This window comes from Physeter macrocephalus, chromosome 11 (genome assembly GCF_002837175.3).
Source record: "Physeter macrocephalus isolate SW-GA chromosome 11, ASM283717v5, whole genome shotgun sequence".
Taxonomy (NCBI): domain Eukaryota; kingdom Metazoa; phylum Chordata; class Mammalia; order Artiodactyla; family Physeteridae; genus Physeter; species Physeter macrocephalus.
In genome coordinates this window covers 49,000,568-49,007,560 of record NC_041224.1, presented here as the reverse complement: position 1 = coordinate 49,007,560, position 6,993 = coordinate 49,000,568, and positions in this window count along the sequence as shown.

The following is a 6,993-nucleotide window of genomic DNA, read 5'->3' as shown; positions in this document are numbered from 1 at the left end:
GAGATCTACTACAGGATATACTTTAGCAAAATAAAGGAATAAGCAAGAAAGAAGACATGGGATCCAGGAAACATAACTCCAGCTCGGGAGAACTAGATAGGAAAGTCCCAGGACAAGAGCCATACAGCAGCTGACAGAGTCATGAGCCCAGACTGGAGGAAGGAGATGGAGGCTCTGATTGGGGGATGGGGAGGGGTACACAAAACTGCTTGTTCTCATCATGACTCTTTATGTTCATGTGTTACTTTGATAACTTTTAACTTATATCCTGTCTTGGATTATCCTCTCCGCCACTTAAGCACATTCCTCCCCAGCCCAGTCCCCCCAGCACTGTTACAGCACATATCACGGAGCCTTATCAGCATTTGTTTATACGTCTGTCTCCACAGTTATGATGTGAGTTCAATGAGGGTTGGGGCTGTGTCATTTCATCTTGATTTTCTCAGCCTCCAACACAGTGCCTGAGTATGTGTTTGCCCAATTAAACCAAATACTGATTAAGATAGTTGCCTGTAAGAAATTCCTCAAAAAGAGCATTTTATATTGACATGAGAGAATTTCAAATCAGAGAAAAAAGTCTATTTCCAACAATTAACATTCTCCTGACATTAATATTAAACTATCAACAGATGAAATGATTATGTCTACAAAATGCACTAATTCATTCATCGAAGAGATATTGTGTCCACTTTATGCCAGAAAATCTTCAGCTTGCTGTAAGCCAGATAAAGTCCTCTAGTGGGAGAGAGAGGAAATAAATACAGCACGAATAAATATATGCAGTAATGCTGTGCTAGGAACAGAGAATGACAGTGAGGGAGAATAGGGTTTTCTCTTAGATGGGGTAGCCAGGGAAGTCCTCCTTTTTTCCCTGTTCTTCCTTCCTCTGCTTCCCTCCACCCTATTAGAAAATAGGGCAGCCTTAGAAAACACAGTGAGATTTTAATCGGGACTCCCCTGAGCTGAGTCAGATTCTTCAAGTAGAGATGGAGAAAAAGAGGGCAGCTCCTCTCTCCTTCCCTCCATTTAAGGTGATAAAACAAAACAACCTTTATGGGACTCAGAAAAGGATTTCTTGCACTCTCAAAGGCTGTGAAGAGGCCACTGTGAAATCTTTTTAAAAATTAACACTCCACTAGTACAAGAGCGTTGAACTGAAAGCAGGTAGCCAGGGTACCACTCCACATTAGCTGCTGCCATTCAGTGATAAATGGGATTTGACTGGTATAAATGGGAATATGATTGCTTAGTGGACATCAAGCCTAAGTGAAACTTTAGGAGTCAAGCATTAAAATTAAAATCTCTTCTAATTCCTGAAACATTCATAATTAAGGGGGATCAATTTTTGTCAGCGCTTGTAGTAATTCATACCTACCACTCCCAAAATATATAATCATACATATTCATTTTGGAAAATGAAAACATATCAGACTTTTCAGTCTTCATCACAGTTATGTTATCACTAAAAATGCTACAAGAGAAAGTTGCTCTACATGATAAAGTTACTCTTTATTGGTAGACTATTTTAAAAAAAATAAATATAAGGCAACTGCTAATCTGTTAAGTCATCATAGTTATTTTAATAAGAAACTTGAACTTGCAGAATAGAAATTTTCTGAAAAATGCTAGCCAAAGCAAACAAATTATAATCTATTTGTATGGTTATATATGTTCCTGCATTTATCTACCTTTTCTTCTCTAACTCTTATAGACAAGAGGTCTAGAAAACACCTTGCAGGGATTCAAAAATCTTTTAAAATCTTATACTAAAGATTCTATGTCTATAATTACAATTATTAAAACTATTCTCCCCCGTCACCTTCACATAGCATCTATCCCTTGCCAGTGATAGCCATACAATCTGCAAACTAGAGAAATATATCTGCACATTTGTTAGCTGAACGAATGTGTGCTTAGTGTCAAGGATCTACAGGTTTATGAGCTCCTAGATAGAGCTGGTGAACCATTTAGATACAGCCACACAGCAGACAGTAAACAGAAATTACTAAATACCACTAGTACTATTATTTATGGTAGATAAGAGAAGGGGTAACAGCGAACCAATATAGAGTGATGGGCTTGAAATTTCCCATTGATACAAAATGCGTTTTCAATGTGACGTTAAATACTTACCAACTGATAGAGGTCTTTGAGGGGTTGCTCAAGAAAATTATTGGTTCATAAAGTGTAACTCATTAAATGATGGGCTAGAAGTTGCCACTGTATCTCTCTCTTTACGTGGGTCATCAACATTTCCCATGGCAGGGAGTAGAGAGAGCTTGGTGTTTCTCGAAGCTTGAGGCTTGAAACACTGGCCAGGTGAGTTAGGGTGGGGTGGACACAATTCAGAAGCTTTTAATTGTGAACTACATTCCTTTCCCTACTTCCACATCAGCCCCACCACGAACATACCAACCGCTGACTAGAGACTATCAGCACCACTCCACTCATCAGGAGACAAAGTGAAAAGCAGTTTATTCCTCCCTTGGAAAAGTTGGGGACCCCCTGGTCCACTGTGTGCAAAGCACTTTGCTAGGTGCTATGTAAAGGTGTTGAGGCATGGTGCACTATTTGAGGACAGTCATAAAAGATTTATGAATGTACTAAATAAAAGCTTAGCATGGGTGTGTCTAGAAATGGAGTGCTGCAGTCCCTTTAGACCCCTGGCGTGCCTCTAATGAAGCATGAAGGTGTTGGGGCCAATATCTTAGTACACAGTGTTCCCTCCCACCAGCACCACTTTTCTCTTTTTCTCATCCACCAAACAGAGCATGAGTTAGGACACGCACCTCTTTAGGGGTTTAGGAGACCTGCAGCAGGCCTGGCTGGAAGATGTGGAATTTCTAAATCCCACAATTATGCTGTGAATTTATTCCCCAACTTTTACTTCTTTGGTCTAAACCTTTTTTTTCACCTCTTCCTTTACAGATCTCACTTCACAGATCTTCACTACACTTCCCTTCAGCATCCTCAAACTTTCCATTTTCTGATTGTTTTTCTTCCTTCCCCTGAAGTGGTATCAAGCAGAGCTGGACATAGAACTCGTACATGAAGATAAGCTCATTGCTGAAGAGGAGGGAATGATTAACTTTCAGGTGCCAGAAGTTATACTAGGCATCCCACTGCCAAGTGTTCATGCATGTGTGTATTTTGCTTATTATTTCTTAGATGCATTGCAGTAAAACCCCTGAAATAAAAGTTCAGTTGACATTAAATCTTGTCTACTATAGATTTTTTTTTTTTTTTTTTTTTTTTTTTTTGCGGTATGCGGGCCTCTCACTGTTGTGGCCTCTCCCGTTGTGGAGCACAGCCTCCGGACACGCAGGCTCAGCAGCCATGGCTCACGGGCCCAGCCACCCCGCGGCACGTGGGATCTTCCCGGACCGGGGCACGAACCCGTGTCCCCTGCATCGGCAGGCGGATTCTCAACCACTGCGCCACCAGGGAAGCCCTACTATAGATTTTTGAATATGATCAAAGACAAATATGAATCCAATGATAAAGCCACTCTTGGTATGGCTAAGGAAACAAACACACACAAAGCAATAAAGCATGGATGAGACAAGCCCATCTTTGAATTTTGCATTGTCACTGACTTGTTGTGAGACCCTGAGTAAGTTTTTTAATCTCTCCAAGCCAAGTTTTTTAACCTCTGTAGAATGGATTAGCTATTGCTATGGCTGATATTATTTTGGCCTCCAAACATTTACCCTCTTGGTTATTCTCTGCCTGCATTCTAGGCCTTGACTCTTAAAATGTGGAATTCAAAGATGACTATAATATGCTAGACCTAGTAGGACCAAAGTGACATATAATGAGACTAAACCTTCCTTGTCCTGGACAATATGCATCTACGAACACAACACAGGTTTGCATCAGCACGACTGCAAACACACACATTGTTGTCTCAGTTGTGATCAATATCTGCAGGTCATTTTCTCACAAACTGCAGATAAGTCAGTTTTCTCCATGACCAACCCTGACTCCTGTCCATCAAGTGCAATTAAATTAACCAAAAAGTATGAGTTTATGTTTATCTCAGTTAAATTCCATGCTATTTGAAAAACAAGGGAGATGTTTCTCACCTATCACACAGTCCAGCTGTACCAGTTGTCTAAGGTTTATTCGTCCAAGGAAAGCAGAAAAAAAAGGTGGTCTCGGGTAGACTGCAATGGGTGAAGGGAGTGTGCCAGCAAGAACCAGTGAGTTTTGTTATTTCAGAGCTTAAGAAGTATGGACAGAAATCTTGGCTAGTAAAAAGTACCTTCTTAGATCTGTCTGTAGTTCTAACCATCAGCCTCCAGCTATTACTCCTCTCTCCCTTCTACTTTTCACAGGACACTCAGAGCTCTAAGAACAAGACCTCTGAGTCAAGTAGACTTGGAGGAGAATCATGCTTTTGTCATGTATCTGCTGTGTGAAGCCCACTAAGCTACTTAGCCTCTCTGAGCCTCTGCTCATCTGTAAAATGAGGACAGTATTATCATACCTAGCCTATCTGGTTGTGAGGATTGAGTGAGATAAAATTGCTATAGCACCTGGCACAGGGCACACAGAAAACAGTGCACCACAGGCCACTTGTCCAAAGGGAAGCTTTTTGGGAAATTATGGCCCCCTGGACAAAGTTCAAGCTCCTTAGCATAGCATGAGGCCTCTTTTGACATGGTCCTGCCTCTTTTCCCTCCACTCTCCAATGTGGCCTATACTCCAGCTGTACTGACCTAGAGCTACAGGCCAGTATCCTGAATATACCTTGATCTTTTGTACTTCAGTGCCATATTCATACCGTTATATCTGGAAGGCTCGCCCCAACCCAGTCCAACTAGAAAACTTCCACTCACCCTCAAGATTCACTGCAGATATCAGCTCCACAGTCAAGCATGTATTAGGAGACAGTTCTTCATGGTTCTCTTGTATTTCTGCACATCTTGAAAGAGAGGCACAAGCTGCACTTTGTGCTGGACTATCTCTTCAAGGATGTTTGTATACCAAATAGCCATGGAAGACAGGGATAGTGTCTCCCTCTGGAGCAGAGGACAGGCATGCCTACTACCCATTATAAAAGGTTTGGGTTCCTAAAGCTTAGGGCTCCTCTCCTGTAATACAACCCACTGTGCAGGTGACATCTGGTCCTCTTTGCGCAGCTCTGTGGAATTTGAGGCTTAGGGAACTGATGCAAAATTGCTGGTATTCTGGCTACTGCTATTGCTATGTGTAATATACTGCCCTTCATCTCTGACACAGGAGTTTTGTGTCTTCTACCAGCATCCACGAAATGGTGGCAGGATAATTTGTTAGCTTGCAAGCAGGGTAAAATCTGAGACCCTTCATACTTCTTGGTATCATGTTCCCTCCCTTCCCATTTCATCCCTCTGTAGGAGTGTAAATTGCTCCTTAAATTCCATTCTCAAATTATCGTGAACATTGCAGACATCACAAAATTCAGTAACTACATCATTTTCTGATAACTGTATCTGCAATATCTATCACTGTCTATAACACACTGGATGCTCAGTACTTTGTTGAGTGAATGAATGTGGCTAGTTCTCAGCAGTTCCTCAAGACTCTTCCCATTGTTGGTATGTATCCAAGGGGATGCCCAGTGCTCTTGGCCTCAGTTCTAAATGTCCTGTGTTCTCTTCTGCTACAAACACTTGATCACCTCCTTTTTCCTGCCCTGGAATGGCCCATTCAGTTCTGGTGGCTGATGAGTTACTTCTGGCTCCCGTTTCCCGACTCTCTTCAGTTTCCTTGTAAATTGTGTACTAGTAACAAATCCTCACTTGAAGAGTCCCCCAGGACCTCTCTTCTGAATTTTCACCTTCCAGAACAACTACCAGGACTGGAAAAAAATTCTCATTCTATCATGCAACATATTAGTTATGCATCGTGTTACATGCAACTTAAGATAAATGTGTCCACTGCATTTTTTAACCAAGCCAACAGTAATAAATGTAGAATATATATGATCTATATATTCTTAGCAAACATGGGCTTCAGCTTTGTCGTTATCATCACTGCCTTTACTATACATTTACAACCTGCTTTTTAAAAACTGTGGTTAAAAAGAAAGAACACACAATGTGAATGTACTCTTGACAGTTTTAAGTGTGCAATACAGTATTAACTATATGCACATTATTGTACAATGGATTTCTAGAACTTTTTCACATTGTGTAACAAACTCCATAATCATGGAACCTCAACTCCCCATTTTACCCTCCCTCCAGCCCCTGGCAACCACCATTCTATTTTCTGTTTCTATGAATTTGATTACCTTAGATACCTCATATTAGTGGAATCATGCATTATTTATCTTTTTGCAATTGACTTAACTTCACTTAGCATAACTCCCTCCAGGTTTATCCATGTTCTGGAATATGACAGGACTTCATTCTTTTTTAGGGCTGAATAATATTTCATCACATGTGTTGTGATATATATATATTTTTTTCTTCCTTTATCCATTCATCCATTGATGAACATTTAGATTGCTTCCACATCTTGGCTATATGAATAATGTTGCAATGAACATGGGTGTGCAAATATCTCTTCAAGATCCTATTTTCAATTATTTTAGATGTATACCCAGAGTGGGATTGCTGGATCGTATTGTAGTTCTGTTTTAATTTTTTGAGGAACCGCCACACTGTTTTCCATAGCAGCCACACCATTTTTCAATCCCATGAAGAGTTACCACCACTTTTAAAATAATCCATTTCAGAATGTTTCTGATGGCAAATATTAAGCTCATCAGTGAGTGATTTCTTTTTCTGTTTTAATTAATTATTGTATTTATTTTTTGCTGCATTGGGGCTTTGTTGCTGCGTGCGGGTTTTCTCTAGTTGCGGTGAGCGGGGGCTACTCTTTGTTGCAGTGTGCGGGCTTCTCATTGCGGTGGTTTCTCTTGTTACGGAGCACGGGCTCTAGGTGTGTGGACTTCAGTAGTTGTGGTACGTGGGCTCAGTAGTTGTGGCACATGGGCCTAGCTGC